General features: G+C 44.0%; 1 long non-coding RNA gene across 3 annotated transcripts in view; it reads right to left on the bottom strand.

Annotated features, from left to right (window-relative positions):
• The window catches only part of LOC140117812 (uncharacterized), a 54,359-nt gene extending 34,525 nt beyond the window's left edge, over nt 1–19,834 (bottom strand). Inside the window, exons 1-2 of one of the 3 annotated variants that reach the window (XR_011853088.1) lie at nt 19,722–19,834; nt 14,215–14,381 (exon numbers count right to left, since the gene is read on the bottom strand). This is a non-coding gene — a long non-coding RNA (uncharacterized lncRNA). The remainder of the gene's footprint in view (nt 1–14,214; nt 14,382–19,721) is intronic. The other 2 variants (XR_011853089.1, XR_011853090.1) reach the window with 2 other exon arrangements.
• Between the last annotated feature and the right edge of the window lie 431 nt (nt 19,835–20,265).

Here is a 20,265-nt window from a genome sequence, read left to right as displayed (position 1 = left end):
GACACACCTCGTTTGATAAAGGGACGATGTATGGAGGCAGCTATATGGACGACTTTTGGAGGTAGCAATGGAGACAACGTGTGGAGGCTGCTATGGAGACAATTTAATTTGGATAGTGCCTGTATGTGGCAGTCCCAAAAATGTTTCAAACCAGAGGAGCAGGTAGGTGGCCCTCCAGTAAAATGGAATAGATTGAGTGCCTGTATGTGGCAGTCCCAAAAATTGTTCAAACCAGAGGAGCAGGTAGGTGGCCCTGCAGTAAAATGGAATAGATTGAGTGCCTGTATGTGGCAGTCCCAAAAATTGTTCAAACCAGAGGAGCAGGTAGGTGGCCCTGCAGTAAAATGGAATAGATTGAGTGCCTGTATGTGGCAGTCCCAAAAATGTTTCAAACCAGAGGAGCAGGTAGGTGGCCCTCCAGTAAAATGGGATAGATTGAGTGCCTGTATGTGGCAGTCCCAAAAATGTTTCAAACCAGAGGAGCAGGTAGGTGGCCCTCCAGTAAAATGGAATAGATTGAGTGCCTGTATGTGGCAGTCCCAAAAATTGTTCAAACCAGAGGAGCAGGTAGGTGGCCCTGCAGTAAAATGGAATAGATTGAGTGCCTGTATGTGGCAGTCCCAAAAATTGTTCAAACCAGAGGAGCAGGTAGGTGGCCCTGCAGTAAAATGGAATAGATTGAGTGCCTGTATGTGGCAGTCCCAAAAATGTTTCAAACCAGAGGAGCAGGTAGGTGGCCCTGCAGTAAAATGGAATAGATTGAGTGCCTGTATGTGGCAGTCCCAAAAATTGTTCAAACCAGAGGAGCAGGTAGGTGGCCCTGCAGTAAAATGGAATAGATTGAGTGCCTGTATGTGGCAGTCCCAAAAATGTTTCAAACCAGAGGAGCAGGTAGGTGGCCCTCCAGTAAAATGGAATAGATTGAGTGCCTGTATGTGGCAGTCCCAAAAATTGTTCAAACCAGAGGAGCAGGTAGGTGGCCCTGCAGTAAAATGGAATAGATTGAGTGCCTGTATGTGGCAGTCCCAAAAATTGTTCAAACCAGAGGAGCAGGTAGGTGGCCCTGCAGTAAAATGGAATAGATTGAGTGCCTGTATGTGGCAGTCCCAAAAATTGTTCAAACCAGAGGAGCAGGTAGGTGGCCCTGCAGTAAAATGGAATAGATTGAGTGCCTGTATGTGGCAGTCCCAAAAATTGTTCAAACCAGAGGAGCAGGTAGGTGGCCCTGCAGTAAAATGGAATAGATTGAGTGCCTGTATGTGGCAGTCCCAAAAATGTTTCAAACCAGAGGAGCAGGTAGGTGGCCCTGCAGTAAAATGGAATAGATTGAGTGCCTGTATGTGGCACTCACAAAAATTGTTTCAAACAGAGGACCGGGTAGGTGGCCCTCCAGAAAAATTAAATGCATGAAGTACTATAGCAAGAGCCAGTGGGCCCTGTCAAAAAATAGCCAGTTTCCTCTGCTTTACTGTACAAAGAGGAGGAGAAGGAGGAAAATGAGGAGGAGGAGGAGGAGTGGATCAATTATTCAGGTTGAGCTTCCTTCACCTGGTGGAGATTGGAAATTCTGAGAAATCCAGCCTTTATTCATTTTAATAAGCGTCAGCCTGTCAGCGCTGTCAGTCGACAGGCGTGTACGCTTATCGGTGATGATGCCACCAGCTGCACTGAAAACCCGCTCGGACAACACGCTAGCGGCAGGGCAGGCAAGAACCTCCAAGGCGTAGAGCGCCAGTTCGTGCCACATGTCCAGCTTTGAAACCCAGTAGTTGTAGGGAGCTGTGTGATCATTTAGGACGATGGTATGGTCAGCTACGTACTCCCTCACCATCTTTCTGTAAAGATCAGCCCTACTCTGCCGAGACTGGGGACAGGTGACAGTGTCTTGCTGGGGTGACATAAAGCTGGCAAAAGCCTTGTAAAGCGTACCCTTGCCAGTGCTGGACAAGCTGCCTGCTCGCCTACTCTCCCTCGCTACTTGTCCCGCAGAACTACGCACTCTGCCGCTAGCGCTGTCAGAAGGGAAATACTGTTTCAGCTTGTGCACCAGGGCCTGCTGGTATTCATGCATTCTCACACTCCTTTCCTCTCCAGGGATGAGAGTGGGAAGATTTTGCTTGTACCGTGGGTCCAGGAGAGTGAACACCCAGTAATCGGTGCTGGAATAAATTCTTTGAACGCGAGGGTCAGGGGATAGGCAGCCTAGCATGAAATCTGCCATATGCGCCAGAGTACCAACGCGTAAGAATTCACTCCCCTCACTGGCCTGACTGTCCATTTCCTCCTCCTCCAACTCCTCCAACTCCTCTTCTTCTGCCCATACACGCTGAACAGTGAAGGACTCAACAATGGTCCCCTCTTGTGTCTCGCCAACATTCTCCTCCTCTTCCTCCTCATCCTCCTCCACCTCCACCTCCTCCGATATGCGCTGAGAAACAGACCTCAGGGTGCTTTGGCTATCAACAAGGGAATATTCTTCCCCCGTCTCTTGTGACGAGCGCAAAGCTTCCGACTTCATGCTGACCAGAGAGTTTTTCAACAGGCCAAGCAGCGGGATGGTGAGGCTGATGATGGCGGCATCGCCACTGACCATCTGTGTTGACTCCTCAAAGTTACTCAGCACCTGACAGATATCAGACATCCACGTCCACTCCTCATTGTAGACTTGAGGAAGCTGACTGACCTGACTACCAGTTCTGGTGGAAGTTGACATCTGGCAGTCTACAATCGCTCTGCGCTGCTGGTAAACTCTGGATAACATGGTCAGTGTTGAATTCCACCTCGTGGGCACGTCGCACAACAGTCGGTGAGCGGGCAGTTGGAGGCGGCGCTGCGCTGCCCTGAGAGTGGCAGCATCTGGGCTGGACTTCCTGAAATGCGCACAGATGCGGCGCACCTTCGTGAGCAAATCAGACAGATTGGGGTATGTCTTGAGGAAACGCTGCACTATCAGATTTAACACATGGGCCAGGCATGGCACATGTGTCAGTCTGCCGAGTTGCAGAGCCGCCACCAGGTTACGGCCGTTGTCACACACAACCATTCCCGGCTTGAGGTTCAGCGGTGCCAGCCACAGATCAGCCACCAAGTTAACCCAATGTGCCGTCAGCGATATATAGTGGCCCTGCCCGGCAGCACTCGTCCACGTGTCCGTGGTCAGGTGGACCTTGTCAGAAACGGCGTTGGTCAGGGCACGGATGATGTTGTCTGACACGTGCTGGTGCAGGGCTGGGACGGCACATCGGGAAAAGTAGTGGCGGCTGGGGACCGAATACCGAGGGGCGGCCGCCGCCATGAGGTTGCGAAAGGCCTCGGTCTCTACTAGCCTATAGGGCAGCATCTCCAGGCTAAGCAATCTGGAGATGTGCACATTAAGGGCTTGGGCGTGCGGGTGGGTTGCACTATATTTGCGTTTCCGCTCCAGCGTCTGGGGTATGGAGAGCTGAACGCTGGTGGATGCTGTGGAGGATCGTGGAGGCGACGATGGGGTTTTTGTGCCAGGGTCCTGGGCAGGGGGCTGACTAGCAGCTGACACAGGGGAAGGAGCAGTGGTGTGCACGGCCGGAGGTGAACGGGCTTGTTGCCACTGAGTGGGGTGCTTAGCATTCATATGCCTGCGCATACTGGTGGTAGTTAAGCTAGTAGTGGTGGAACCCCTGCTGAGCCTGGTTTGGCAAATGTTGCACACCACAGTCCGTCGGTCATCCGGTGTTTCCTTAAAGAACCTCCACACTTCTGAAGATCTAGCCCTCGCCGCAAGAGCCCTCACCACGGGAGCTTCACTAGTTGACAGTGGCGCTGATGCACCAGCTCTGGCCCTGCCTCTCCGTCTGGCCCCACCACTGCCTCTTCCAACCTGTTCAGGTCGAGGACTCTCCTCCGTCTCAGAAGCACTGTGTTCACCCGGCCTCTCAACCCAGCTTGGGTCTGTCACCTCATCATCCTCCGATCCCTCAGTCTGCTCCCCCCTCGGACTTCCTGCCCTGACAACAACTTCCCCACTGTCTGACAACCGTGTCTCCTCATCGTCGGACACCTCTTTACACACTTCCACTACGTCAAGAAGGTCATCATCACCCACAGACTGTGACTGGTGGAAAACCTGGGCATCGGAAAATTGCTCAGCAGCAACCGGACAAGTGGTTTGTGACTGTGGGAAGGGTCCAGAAAACAGTTCCTCAGAGTATGCCGGTTCAAATGCCAAATTTTCCTGGGAGGGGGCAGACTGGGGGGGAGGAGGCTGAGGTGCAGGAGCTGGAGGAGTGGCGATTTCGGTGACATGGGTGGACTGCGTGGAAGACTGACTGGTGGTGGACAAATTGCTCGAAGCATTGTCAGCAATCCACGACATCACCTGTTCGCACTGTTCTGGCCTCAACAGTGCTCTACCACGAGTCCCAGTAACTTCAGACATGAACCTAGGGAGTGTAGCTCTGCGGCGTTCCCCTGCTCCCTCATCAGCAGGTGGTGTCTCACCCCGCCCAGGACCACGGCCTCTGACCCCTGCAGTAGTTGGACGCCCACGTCCCCGCCCTCGTCCTCTACCCCTAGCCCTCGGGTTAAACATTTTTAAAATGAGAGTTATAACTTTATTTTTTTTTTTTTTTACTTTTTTTTGTTTTTTTTTGTGTTTTTTTTTTTTTTTTGTGTTTTTTGTTTTTTTTTGAGTTTTTAAAACCAAACAATGCTATCCTATTGCTATGGCTATTTTCTAGCCAAGTATCAAAGCACACTACTATGCCAGATGAGATGACACTGAGTTATTGGCTAATAGAAATCCAACCCCTACTGAATTTTGCCACTTCGGCCTTTGCTATGGATATGTGCGCCACTAAGCGCAGAACACAGCGGTCGCAAGTCTCACTACAAATTGCTCAGAATTGGCAAGTACATGCACTGCAGAAACTACAGCCACCAGCAGATCAACCAGAAATCAAATATATAGAACGCTACTGTAGGCTTCAAGAAGCTGTTTGTATTCTCCTATGGCTATTTTCTAGCCAAGTATCAAAGGAAGCACAGTACTATGCCAGATGAGATGACACTGAGTTATTGCCTAATAGAAATCCAACCCCTACTGAATTTTGCCACTTCGGCCTTTGCTATGGATATGTGCGCCACTAAGCGCAGAACACAGCGGTCGCAAGTCTCACTACAAATTGCTCAGAATTGGCAAGTACATGCACTGCAGAAACTACAGCCACCAGCAGATCAACCAGAAATCAAATATATAGAACGCTACTGTAGGCTTCAAGAAGCTGTTTGTATTCTCCTATGGCTATTTTCTAGCCAAGTATCAAAGGAAGCACAGTACTATGCCAGATGAGATGACACTGAGTTATTGGCTAATAGAAATCCAACCCCTACTGAATTTTGCCACTTCGGCCTTTGCTATGGATATGTGCGCCACTAAGCGCAGAACACAGCGGTCGCAAGTCTCACTACAAATTGCTCAGAATTGGCAAGTACATGCACTGCAGAAACTACAGCCACCAGCAGATCAACCAGAAATCAAATATATAGAACGCTACTGTAGGCTTCAAGAAGCTGTTTGTATTCTCCTATGGCTATTTTCTAGCCAAGTATCAAAGGAAGCACAGTACTATGCCAGATGAGATGACACTGAGTTATTGGCTAATAGAAATCCAACCCCTACTGAATTTTGCCACTTCGGCCTTTGCTATGGATATGTGCGCCACTAAGCGCAGAACACAGCGGTCGCAAGTCTCACTACAAATTGCTCAGAATTGGCAAGTACATGCACTGCAGAAACTACAGCCACCAGCAGATCAACCAGAAATCAAATATATAGAACGCTACTGTAGGCTTCAAGAAGCTGTTTGTATTCTCCTATGGCTATTTTCTAGCCAAGTATCAAAGGAAGCACAGTACTATGCCAGATGAGATGACACTGAGTTATTGGCTAATAGAAATCCAACCCCTACTGAATTTTGCCACTTCGGCCTTTGCTATGGATATGTGCGCCACTAAGCGCAGAACACAGCGGTCGCAAGTCTCACTACAAATTGCTCAGAATTGGCAAGTACATGCACTGCAGAAACTACAGCCACCAGCAGATCAACCAGAAATCAAATATATAGAACGCTACTGTAGGCTTCAAGAAGCTGTTTGTATTCTCCTATGGCTATTTTCTAGCCAAGTATCAAAGGAAGCACAGTACTATGCCAGATGAGATGACACTGAGTTATTGCCTAATAGAAATCCAACCCCTACTGAATTTTGCCACTTCGGCCTTTGCTATGGATATGTGCGCCACTAAGCGCAGAACACAGCGGTCGCAAGTCTCACTACAAATTGCTCAGAATTGGCAAGTACATGCACTGCAGAAACTACAGCCACCAGCAGATCAACCAGAAATCAAATATATAGAACGCTACTGTAGGCTTCAAGAAGCTGTTTGTATTCTCCTATGGCTATTTTCTAGCCAAGTATCAAAGGAAGCACAGTACTATGCCAGATGAGATGACACTGAGTTATTGCCTAATAGAAATCCAACCCCTACTGAATTTTGCCACTTCGGCCTTTGCTATGGATATGTGCGCCACTAAGCGCAGAACACAGCGGTCGCAAGTCTCACTACAAATTGCTCAGAATTGGCAAGTACATGCACTGCAGAAACTACAGCCACCAGCAGATCAACCAGAAATCAAATATATAGAACGCTACTGTAGGCTTCAAGAAGCTGTTTGTATTCTCCTATGGCTATTTTCTAGCCAAGTATCAAAGGAAGCACAGTACTATGCCAGATGAGATGACACTGAGTTATTGCCTAATAGAAATCCAACCCCTACTGAATTTTGCCACTTCGGCCTTTGCTATGGATATGTGCGCCACTAAGCGCAGAACACAGCGGTCGCAAGTCTCACTACAAATTGCTCAGAATTGGCAAGTACATGCACTGCAGAAACTACAGCCACCAGCAGATCAACCAGAAATCAAATATATAGAACGCTACTGTAGGCTTCAAGAAGCTGTTTGTATTCTCCTATGGCTATTTTCTAGCCAAGTATCAAAGGAAGCACACTACTATGCCAGATGAGATGACACTGAGTTATTGCCTAATAGAAATCCAACCCCTACTGAATTTTCCCACTTCGGTCTTTGCTATGGATATGTGTGCCACTAAGAGCTAAACACAACGGTAGCAAGTCCCCCTGCTAATTCCTCACAAAATGGTAAAAGATGCAAATTAAAATAAAAAAAGTAGAACGTTATTGTAGCCCTAAGAAGGGCTGTTGGGTTCTTTGAGAATCACTCCTGCCTAACAGTAAGCTAATAGAACACCCTAACGCTTTCCCTGACCAGCAGCAGCTCTCTCCCTAGCGGCATCCAGAGACAGAATGATCCGAGCAGCGCGGCCAGCGGCTAGTCTATCCCAGGGTCACCTGATCTGGCCAGCCAACCACTGCTATCGACGTGTAAGGGTACCACGTCATGCTGGGTGGAGTGCAGAGTCTCCTGGCTTGTGATTGGCTCTGTTTCTGGCCGCCAAAAAGCAAAACGGCGGGAGCTGCCATTTTCTCGAGCGGGCGAAGTATTCGTCCGAGTAACGAGCAGTTTCGAGTACCCTAATGCTCGACCGAGCATCAAGCTCGGACGAGCATGTTCGCTCATCTCTAGTTACAATGGGTTAGAGTGCAATGCAAGTTCTGCACGTCAAAAGCATGCGCAGAAAACGCGTGAGAAAAAACGCAAGTGTAACGCAAGAGTAATAATAGTCACATCATGGTGCAGGTATAATACAGAACATGATGTCACAAAACAAACAACACAGTAATATTACAGCAAATAAATAATTGTGATACAGTTATGATCAATTATCTGTTACCTGGCATCAAGAAAGAAGGTCTTACTCCCCCCTACATGCAAAAATATTATCAGGAAGTCCAACAGACTTACGCAACGTGTTGGATCAGAGCTGATGCTAAAAACCCAGTGGTTGTCCTTGAAGCAGCTCATCTGGGGTGTTATGAAGCGCTTGCGGACATTGTATACAGAGAGAGGAAGGTCTGATGGCCATATTGCACGTCAAATATGGTCACACAGCTAGATTTTGACTTCTGGGCCACCTGCAAGGGAGTTAAGTCCAACTATACCAGGATGGTGCCTTTAGATAATTTCCTTCCTTCAGCCAAGAATTGATTTGCCCACTATTGCCTTTTAACGTCACGCTTTTGGTGTACAATTTGGAAGGGAGTGTCCAAAACTTGAACATGGTCCCATTTGCTCAGATTAAAGATGTTGCACAGCCCACCTCTTCTTTCTACAAGCAGCTCAATGATGTTTAGCCTACACCTGTAGAGAGGAGTTTTGGGGTTTGACAGAGGGACATACCTGAGCTTGACGACACATGTTCAGATTTTAATATGCATTTTTTGGACGATGTGGATGATAATGAGTTGAGACAAATGATTGAAAGGTGCTACTCCTCCTCTTACTTTTACTCTATTCCTGGATTGGGCATCAAAAACTGCATTAAAAAACTGAACGTGTGGACACACCCTTAGGCAGATGTAGATGGGAAACTCAGGACCTTTTATCACATGGTTTGGGAATTCAGTCAGGATTCTTGGACGAATATTCATTCCTGCATTATTACCATATTAGGTCTCCAGGGTGTCCACTGCTCTCGGGTGTCCCTTCTTGGCCTGGTTTATGATGTACTCCAAACTAAATATGAGTTCTTACTCCTAATTTTACAGTATATTGATGTGCTATGTCAGGCAAGTAATTCGGCTTAAATGGAAGCTCCCTAAATTTCCGCTTTGGCATGATAGATTGCCCTGATTAATTCAGACCTTCCTGTATATACGCTCTTTATGCTGCTAGAGGTACTCCGGATTGCTTTTCCCTGCCCTGGGATATCTGTCTTTCAGCCCATTCTGCTTTAAGTAAGAGAGTTGACTAGCTTCCTTCCTGCTGTCGTATGTGCATGTGTTGGCCTCTGAATGGTGAGACAACCTGATATGCTTCATCTCTCCTATCCTTTGGGTCTTATTAACAAGATTCCATATAATATTAGCTTGATTTTTTTTTTCTCGCTGTATACTGGGTTGCCCACCTGAGGTTACTGTTTTGTCTACTTGTTACGTGTATTGTTACGTTTTAGAAAATGTCAAAATAATGTCTTTAAAGGAAATCAATCACTCAAAAAACACACAAAAAACTAGAAATACACACTTATTGTTTTAAAACAGTTTTTATTAGGTACAAATACATTGTTTTCCACAATTACATTTGATACAGTTGTACCGTTTTTTCTTTTTAACAGTTAACATTGTTATAATAAACCTTATCCAAACATATAAATTTAAGGATTAGGAAAAAAGAGGGGGGGGAGGGGAGGAGGGGTGTGTTGGAGCAGGGTGGGTTCTGTTGTTCCTTTTCTGAATTTTGTCTGTCTAACCAGGGTGACCATATACGTAGATATTTTGCTCGAGTATCATTTGCCCAGTGGAAAAGTTCTTCAAATCTGCAAATTTCGCTTACTTTCATTTTCCATTGTGCTATGGTTGGTGGTGATGTGGATCTCCACTGTGTAGGAATTAACAGTTTAGCTGCTGTTATTAAATGTGTGTGTAGAAAAGTCTTACTCATACTGAGGTTTGAATCAGTAAGTCCTAAAAGTATAGCCTTTGGTGATTTGGGTATGTCCATGGAACATAATTTCCCAGTGGCCTCTAACACCGCGTCCCAGTAGTCAGCAATTATTGGACATGACCACCAGATATGAGTTTTTATAGTGATTTTCTTTTATTCTGGTGCATCTTGAAAAACCATTTGAGTTTCTCAGTAGAGATGTAACCTCTTCTTCTGTGAATTTAGTCTGTAACTCCTCTTCCCATTGTGTTATATAATGAGGTTTTTTAGGCCCTCCCACCTTAAGGACTGTGTCATAACATTTCGACATAAGCCCTCTGTGTAAAGGCCCCTTGGAAACTAATTGTTGAAGCCAATCTTCCACGGTGTTAAACCTTGTGACCCTTTTTTAATACTCTCTGCTGGCTTCTTTAAATGCTCCTATGTGTAGAAAAATTTTTAGCATGAGTCCTGTCTTCCTAAGGAGGTAGTGTTCATCTATGGACCTTCCTCTGAGAAGAAGTCAGCTATAGTATAGAAATACACACTTATACTCCTCTTCATAGTTATAATTAGCAGCATGGAATGTGAAGACAAGATGTCCCGCGCTCCAGGCTGCTAATTATGCAAGCACCCATGCTGGGAGCGTCGGAGAGCGAGGTGACATCATGAATTCATGCTTCTTTCGTGACGTCACCTCCCTCTCCCACCAGGGTTGAGTGAGGTATGAGGGCATACATAATTAGCATAATTAGCCTGGCGTGCCGACATCATCGAATACCCCTTTAATTCGGATTTAATCCATTAAACCAACATAGGTAAATTTTTCTTTTCCTTTTATGGGACCAAATTTTACCCACCACTAATGTTGCCACATCAAAATTATACTGGATAAAATCCAGTATACAAAGAACAATATTTGCCAGTGTGACCATGAAGTGACCATACAGTTGAGTGGTTGAGTTTGACGGAGGTCACAATTAAATGTTTATCGAGTAATTTCCATTTTTCAGTCCTAGTTTGTTATCAGTCTTAGCATTCTCTAACCTACATAAACTCCCCATGTGCATAGTAACATCTGTTTTGTGCCTCCTACAAAACAGTAAAGTGTAGAAAGCCAAGATTTTTATTGAATAGTAGCAGAAAGAGAATGTCATTATTGTAATAAATGACATAAAATCACATAAATCAGTAATAGTCCTCTTTATCAGCACACAATAAAATGACCCTGTTTCTCTGAAAGGTAAAAGTGTCACCGATGGAGAATAATGCCCACTGCTACCCACAAAAGTTCTAGTGCTCCCTCATAGTTTATAGTAGCCTCCTTAAAGTGTATTATATGAGCCTCCGCTAGTTTATTGCCCCTTGAACCCTCATAAATTTTGTACCCCCTTACAATTTTACCCTAGGAAGTATCCCCTCCCTAACCCAATAAAATGGAATTTCATTAATTTTAATTTCATTTAATTACATTTTTTTCTGTCCCACTCATTGGCTATTGTGGCCCCTCTGAACATTATACCATTATCATTTTAATGCCCCTCCTTAACTTGAGTACCCCATTTTTTTTTATTTTTTTTAGTTAATTAAGTTATTTTAATTTTTTTAGTTAGTTAAGTTATTTTAACTCCTCCTCAGAAAGTTTTTGTGTCTCTCCATGACCCTAACTTTTTTTTAGGCCCTTTAACTCCTCCCTAAAAGTCTTTATGACCTCCTTGTCCCTCTTAAAGTCAATGTTAATTGAGGTTTAATGGTATCCATAAGATAAATATTACATTTTCACTTAACCTATTCCTTTCCTGTGATGAACCACAACAACACAGCTTCCTTCCCTGTTAGATTTCTAACGTGCAACAGTCTGATTTGAACAATGTTTTGAATTTAATAATGACATACAAAGCTGTCCACAACCTGTCTCCTCCATACAGTATATCTATAAACTAATCAGCTAATACCATCCTACACACAATCTCCATTCCTCATAGGAGCACTCTATTACTATCATCTCTTCTCACAACCGTATCTAGGACTTCTGTCGTGCATCCCCCATACTCTGGAACTCTCTACCAAAATGTGTCGGATTGTCCCCCACCTTCCATTCAAACGTAAACCTGAAAACCCACCTGTTCAAGATTGCCATTAACTGCACTGTTCTGTTCCCCCATCTTGTGTCTCCGTCTACCCTCCCATATAGATTGTGAGCCCTCATGGGCATGGTCTTCCTTCCACTTGTTCCTGATTTCTGTAGTTTTTGGATTTATTCTTGTCTTTATGTAATGTATGTGAATCCCTTACTGATTGTTCAGCACGGTGGAATAATTGAGGCTCTATGGGGCATTGCCAGTGGTTTTTACATGGTGTGGGTGACTTACTGATCACTGGGGTGAAAGAGAGCAAAAGTGTCGGGGTTTATGATTATGCTTCCTGGCCATTCAGATCATCAAACAACAAAGGTCATGTGCTTGTATATGAAAGATTATTTGATTTAGAACAAATGGAAACATGTTTTGATACCGTACAGAGTCTTCATCACGCCAAAGTACAAGGAGTTCCAAGTAGATTGCTGTGAGATACTCCAAATGCCAAGCAAGCAAGTTTCTTATAGCTCACATATTTTAATAGTGTTTGCACAACTGTTCTGAGCCAAAAGGGACCTCTCTTTCCCTGGCCACTGGGGTGGCTTTCCGATATGAACCTATTTCAGATTACCAACCAGAGACTCAGCTTTGATTGCATTCTACGAGCAGGTAAATAAGAAGCTTCACATTGTTATCGTATGAGCTGAAAAGACTTATAAAAAGACTAAAAAAAATATTTCAAAGCTCTGTCATCTATAAAACAAACAAAATACAGTGCGATGTGGAGCTACCTCTGTGTCTGGCACGGCAGACTGCAGCCTCTGTGATTTATCTGCTTCCCACATGTGCCAGATATATACTGCAGCTAGCTGGCATGTATACAGACTGTGTGAAGAAATCTCCTTAGTGACTTATAAACGTTACAGGGGCATAATATATAAAGACAGAAATACTGGGTTCTGACAGAAAATCTGCTGATCTGGGCAGAGATTCAGAATTGTGCTGTAAAGACAGAAAAAAGGCACTAGAAAGCAGCACATGGCACCACATCAGAAATATTAATATATACTGTATATTGTTCTAAGATACCAATATTTGAAGTAATGAAGCCATGTGTTACAATGTTACTTATTGTGTCTATAAAATATGCTGTATATGAATAGTACACAATACAAGAAGATGCTGTAATATCAGAAAAAAGTCCTTCTTTCTCCCATTACTTGGCTCTTCTCATCCTCTGAGAGTTTCCATCTAAATTGGTGTACTGCAGATCCCTTGAGCCCACTGTACAATACATATTGAGTACAGTGCTCCCTGTTATCAGGAGCAATATTACAATAGAAGCATGGCTATGGCAGTGTTATGAGTGAAATAAAAAAAATGCAAGAAGCAATCCATATAATTATGTGATCTAAATACTTTTGCTTAAAAATTACAAAAGTGCTATAATGAAAGGAGTTTTATTGAGGGAGGACAGACAAGACAGCACAGAGAGCCTTAAGCTCCAACCCCCCAAATTGCTGGCTGCTAGCTTCTACGTATCCATAACGATACAGGGCTACCACATAGAAGTCCCTTCCTACGCCAAAGTGAGGCACGAAACAAGACAAGTTTACACAAAAGAAGCGAAGGGTCGACAATCCTGGACACAAGAGAAGTAGTGATAGAGGAAAGAATCAGAAGTACAAAGGGATAGTCACAAAACCTAAGCCAATAAAAACTCACACAGAAAACAAAACAGGCAAAGAAGACTTTAACCATCAGGAAGTAAACTGAGTACAGGATATTCAACATGAGCAAGAACTCAGGTGATAGGAGCAAGCTCAATCACTAACATGGTTTTAACTATGACTGGTCCAGAGCACCACTGCAGAAAGACCGTTGAATTCACTCAGCAGCAATAACCAGGCCATTGTTCACACAGCCGGATGAAAGTGAACCACAGTAAAATTCAGCCTCTCGTCAGTCTAGTAGTTCAAACCAAGGAAGACACTTATATAGATGTGACAAGTGCTTAAGGGATAATGGGGTACATTTATTAAGCTGTCTAAGTTTAAGAGTGTGCTAGTTGCCCATAGCTCAGCTCAGCTTTCATTTTACCAGTGCTTATGAATATTTTAATATTTTTTTTTCCCTGTGGCTGAATGTGTTCAGGTTTTTTGCTTTCTTCTGACCTTAGGCATAGGTAAAAAGTATATTAAAAGAGGTGTTTAATGGACCTATCATGTCTTATCTTAGATAGCACTTAGGAGGTTTATAAACACTGGCTTTAGCAATGGGACACTGTGAGCTCTGTGTCTTGTTTGGAGCTCCACTGCCCATCAGATTTCTTCATGTGACTTTTGTTGTTCAACATAATAATGCTGGAGTATATGAGAGATAATCATGTGTGTGGTAACCAATAGTTGTATCCATGATGCAGACAATATGTAAACTATAATACTGGTCATGAGGGAGACACACTATCAGGAGCAAAATATACAATGTACACTGAACGGCCACATGTCGAATTTCTCACATAGACAGACACACCTACCTTCCTTTATCTTCTCTGAAAGTCTTCTGTTATCCAGAGGCTTGGATCCGCATGAGGTCCCAGGAAGATCTTTCAATAGGTCCTTTACACCTTTCTGCTGAGAAGCCCTGTCCTTATTACTTGTACACTGTATAGTGTGGTCATCAGTGTTATTGGTGGTTTGGGTTCTGCAATTGGACATTTTATTTCTTACCATAAAGTAAAGTGTCATCATGGCTAGGCCAAAGGTTTGCTAAGTGGTGCAGCTTTTAGTGAAGAAGAAGGGAACTCATTTTCACATAGGAGACCTGGAAATATCCAGGCTAAAGTTGTTTTCTAAATATTTATGACCTATCCTATTAAATTTATAATACTAGCTGTAGCTCCTGGCATTGTCCAGGATAGTAAATGACTGCTCTCAGCTGTAACAAAATAGAATGGGTTAACAAAAATATTTTATATATATCTATAGACTGTCTCAGACTGTCTCTGACACTGTCTGTCTCTGGCAGTCTCTTTCAGTAACCGTCTCGGATAGTCTCTTTCAGTCACTGTGTCTCAGGCACTCTCATTCCAGTGACTGTCTTTCTCAGGCACTTTCATTCCAGTGACTGTCTGTCTCAGGAACTCTCATTCCAGTGACTGTCTGTCTCGAGCACACATTCCAGTTATTCTGTCTCCGACTGTCACTTTGTCTATGGAGAGATTTATCAGAAGTGTATGAGAGCAGAACTGCTCTAGTTGCCACACTTCCGGTCCATCTTACCTCACACTTGTATTATACTTGTTGCCTATAGTAACAAATCACAGCTCAGAGCTCATATTAATGACCTGTGACAGAACAACAACCAATCACGACTCAGCTTCCAACTGCCACAGCGGCAGTCAATTTTCAGGAGTGTATATGGTGGATTTTGGAAAACGCACGGAAAATTTCAGATCACAATGTGGTCTAACACGTTCCCTGAGTCACAGGCAGCAACTGTGCAAAATTTGGTGATTGTAACCGTGACGGTGCAGATTCCTTTAGCGGACATACATACACACACATACACTCAGCTTTATACATTAGATGTAGCTGTCCCTGACACTGCAGCCCCAAATCAGTACTGATTTCTATGATCATCTATGATCATATCTATGAATCAGATATGACACTCTATGCAACACCATTCAAATGTGGGATGGATTCATTAAACATAATAAGGGTTTGCACCAGCTTTTTTCTATTTTTTGCTTATCGATAATCATCTATATATTGCATTCTTGCATAATATTGATACGTTTAATTTATACAATAATTGTTAATTTTGATTGTCCTGGTACTATATATGAACACGGCACATAGTACAGTTTGCACTGTTTCCAGTAAATATGGACCTATGTGTACTATAATGCATAGTGTTTCTGCTTTGTGAACTTATGTCAAATGTGGTTTCTTTTGGTAAATTTCTAAAAACTACAGAATTTGGTATATTTCAATGTTAACCTGTTTTTGTCACACAATGCTACGCTGTCTTTGAGTTAGCAGCAGCTTATGATTTCTGTGTATGTTAAATCTAAATGCTGTGTCTGTACAAAATCTGACCCTATCATACAGTCTGTTTTAGAAAGGTCTATATTTGGGCATTATGGGTGATTCATGACAAAGACAGAGTTTTGCATGATGATTTAGATTAGGACCTAGGACAGAAAACGGATTAGTTCCCTTCTAATCCAGTAATGAGATTTCAGGACCTATCTACTAATTATTGCCTGAAGTCAAGTAGATGTGTAAAGGAAACAAATGGAGGATGTACACACACATGATTACACGTCTAATGGATCTAAATATCGTTTGACATCCATCTGCTTAGTGTCACCTTAAAACACCTCCTTTAAACTGTAAGTAATGATCCAGGGGGTTGTCCGGGAAACAATTTAAGAAAAACTACCAAAAATGAGTTAAAGATGAAAAAAAATAAATCATTGATGTCACTAATTCTTACTCATGCTCTCTATTTCTTGGTCCCAAACTAGAAGTGCAGAAAATGTGTAGAGGATTTGGGGTCTACTAGGCCATCAAACCAGCTTGGCTAGGGCCAGTGGCGTAACTAGGAATGAGTTACCCCCACCCCCAACCACAGCGCCTCCTTTGCCCGTTTTGCAGATATATAAGGGTCCATATATAATGCTCGTTGTCAGGCCTGCCACACAGAATACACACCTTGCAGATGATGAAAAATCCTGTATTATATCAAAATATGATGCAAAGACTTCTCAACTGCCGGCCAGACTGCAGATAATACAGTTTATACAGTGCTAGCGTTGCATTCTGTCCGAATGATGAGAAGTCCTTGCATCATATTTCAATATAATACAAGAATTTTCATCTTCTGCAAGGTGTGGGTCTGTGGGGCCCGGCCGACATACAGGCCTGTATCCATAGGCTGAACTGGTCCAGTCCAGGCTGCCGCAGCCTCCCCTCACTAATAACATGTCCAGCAGCGTTCCCCCCTCACTAATAACATGTCCATCAGCGGTCTCCTTTCACTGATAACCTGTCCAGCAGAGGCCTCCCCTCACTAATGACATGTCCAGCAGCGTCCTCCCCTCACTAATAACATGTCCAGCAGTGGCCTCCCCTCACTTATAACATGTCCAGCTGCTGCCTCCCCTCACTAATAACTTGTCCAGCAGCGGCCTCCCTTCACTAATAACATGTCCAGCAGCGACCTCCCCTCACTAATAACATGTTCAGCAGCAGCCTCCCCTCACTAATAACATGTCCAGCAGCAGCCCCCCTCACTAATAACATGTCCAGCAGCGACCCCCCTCACTAATATCATGTCCAGCAGAGGCCCCCCTCACTAATAACATGTCCAGCAGCAGCCTTCCCTCACTAATAAAATGTCCAGCAGCAGGTTCTCCTCACTAAAAAGATGTCCAGCAGCAGCTTCCCCTCACTAATTACATGTCCAGCAGTGACCTCCCCTCACTAATAACATGCTCATCAGCAGCCTCCCCTCAATAATAACATGTCCAGCAGTGCCCCCCTCACTAATAACATGTCCAGCAGCGGCCCCCCTAACTAATAACATGTCCAGCAGAGGCCCCCCTCACTAATAACATGTCCAGCAGCAGCCTTCCCTCACTAATAAAATGTCCAGCAGTGGCCTCCCCTCAATAATTACATGTCCAGCAGCGGCCTCCCTCACTAATAACATGTCCAGTAGCGTTTTCCCCTCACTAATAACATGTCCAGCAGCAGCCTCCCCTCACTAATAACATGTCCAGCAGCGGCCTACCATCACTAACAACATGTCCAGCAGTGACCTCCCCTCACTAATAACATGTTCAGCAGCAGGCTGCCCTCACTAATAACATGTCCAGCAGCGGCCCCCCTCACTAATAACATGTCCAGCAGTGGCCTCCCCTCACTGATAGCATGTCCAGCAGCTGCCTCTCCTCACTAATAACATGTCCAGCAGTGACCTCCCCTCACTAATAACATGTTCAGCATCAGGCTGCCCTCACTAATAACATGTCCAGCAGCGGCCCCCCTCACTAATAACATGTCCAGCAGTGGCCTCCCCTCACTGATAACATGTCCAGCAGCGGCCTCCCCTCACTAATAACATGTGCAGCAGCAGCCTCTCTTTACAAATAACTTGCCCCAGCAGCCTCCCTTTTCAAAAAGCATGCTCCAGCAACCTCCCATTACAAATAACATGCCGCAGCAGCCTCCCTTTACAAATAACATGCCGCAGCAGCCTCCATTTACAAATAACATGCCTCAACAGCCTCCCTGTATAAATAACAAGCCTCAGCAGCAGCATCTCTTTACTTGTAAAATACCCCAGCAGCCTCCCTTCGCAAATAATAAATGTATATACTCACCCACCGGTGATCATGTCCACTTCCCTGTGTCTTTACTCGAAGTGGCAGCTCTGCAGACAGTGGGTAGACCGGGATGCCGGCGACGCTCCGGCCAGGTAAGCAGGGGGCAGAAACACAGGGGTGGGGCAGCAGGAACACAGGAGCGGGACGGGGGGGGGCATGATTGCTGTGTTGTGCCATAACACCCCTTAGTCTAGTTCCTCTAAACACCTCTCACTAACCTCCAACTTTGGCTTCTCACTCTGATCCTTCACAGCCACCAACAAGAGGGCCATACGCTAGACTTAATTTTTACCTGCCTTTGTCCCCTATCCAATCGGTCTTGTACTACTCTCCTCCTATATGGTCATAATTTATTCACTTTCTCTACTATTCTTGCTTCAACCACTGCACAAGCCAAAAGTAGGAATCTCAAACAACTAAACCTCTGAAAACTCTCAGATTCTCCTACCTCTCACCTCCATATGTTCATGCAAGGAGGTAGAAACTGCTCCCACTTTTTATAGCACCACTGTTTCTGCAGCCCCCTCACTCTTACTACAACCAAACAACCCAACCGGCAACCCTGGCATACCAACCTCACAAAACAACTAAGGCAAAGTGACTGGAGAAGTCCCTCTCCATGGAAGATCTCCTGCCATACAAGCAGATGGTCTTCACCTACAAATCTGTTCTTATGTGTACTAAACAGGATTATTTCATTAATCCTATAACTATCCTATCTCACAACCACAGACAATTATTTTACCTTTAGCACCTCCACCCACCTTTCTTACTTAGACTCTAAAAACAAAATAGACGGCATCAGGAAAAGTTTCAACCTCCAATCCTTGCAACCAACCGAGAATTTCCAATGCCCTTTCCACTTAACTATCTTCTCTACTGTTACTGATGATAAAGTTTCCTCCATGCTGTCAAGCTCGCACATCACTACTTGTGCACTTGTCCCAATTCCTTCCCATCTGGGTATTTAATTTATCTGCCATATACATGTTATAATAAAAATATTTGTGGATAATTTTCCAAAAATGTAGCCATGTTGTCCCCTTGAAACGAGGTAGCTGTCATTGGATAAGACTGTCACGCGTTCCTCCAAGAGTGTCCAGACATTTATTATTGAGGCCTGACCAACAACCTGGATTGTGACAAAATACAGCTCCAAAACATTGCGGCAAATTTTCTGCTCAATATTAATTTCTAGACTACATTCAGTCCTGATGTTTCTTAATAGCTCAATGGTATATGTGGTTTACCTCAAGTGCAAGTGACATGGGGCAATGTTTACAACCCTTGCTATGATTTTAAAAATAGAAGTTTAAATTATTTGTGTTGTCATGGCTTCACAGAGTCAGTGAAAAAAAATCCCTCCAGTTTTCCCCTATTTCATTGAATTGGCTCCGGGTAATTCAGATACTCCATAGCATCAATTTGCTATTGATATTTACTGGAAGCTCCCTCCAAAGAAAGAAAATAGACTGTCTTTCTCAGATTGCGTAAAATGTCATCTCACAGTGGTGTTCTCTGATTTCCTATTCCATAACTACGTGATCTCTAAAATATCCTATTATTGAAAATAAATGCATTGCCTTGATGTGGTGTTTGACTTGATTTATGGATATTCGAGGCTGGAATAAGTTTCGTAAACTTACCAGGTACTATCTATTCAAGCAAAGAGATATCTTGTCCCTTGAGGTAGTCTCTTGATAGCCGGTGGTCTGGGCTCATCTGTATTGTAGACATTCTGTTGGCATGGAGACTTAGGACTACTCAAACTTCCAGACAATCAGTTGCTTAGCAACCCAAAATCAGCAGCATTGTGAAGGGTGAAAGGTTAAAAAGAAGGGCATAGAAAGAAGATTAGAACTAGATAGGCAGAGGAGAAGAATAAGTGAATATACTTCAAGATTTAAACTGTAATAAATGTAAGCTATCCATCTTTATTCACAGTTTATCATACATGAGAAGGCGCCAAGGCCCTGGCGCTGCCATGAAATTGCCCCTATTATGTCTCTGTAATTACTGTAGCAAGACTGATATTGAGTCTGTAGATCAACAATTCCCTGTGTGATTTCTATGTCTACACCATATTCCCAGAGCAGACACGTGTATAAATATAACTACTGTTTAAATATTCTCTGATATTAAAGAACATTGCCACTGAAATAGCTGCAAATGAAATTGTAAAGTTTTCAT

The sequence above is a fragment of the Engystomops pustulosus genome, chromosome 2, assembly GCF_040894005.1.
Source record: "Engystomops pustulosus chromosome 2, aEngPut4.maternal, whole genome shotgun sequence".
NCBI classification, from domain to species: Eukaryota; Metazoa; Chordata; class Amphibia; order Anura; family Leptodactylidae; genus Engystomops; species Engystomops pustulosus.
The sequence above is the reverse complement of the archived record's forward strand: the minus strand, read 5'-3'. Positions and strand labels throughout refer to the sequence as shown.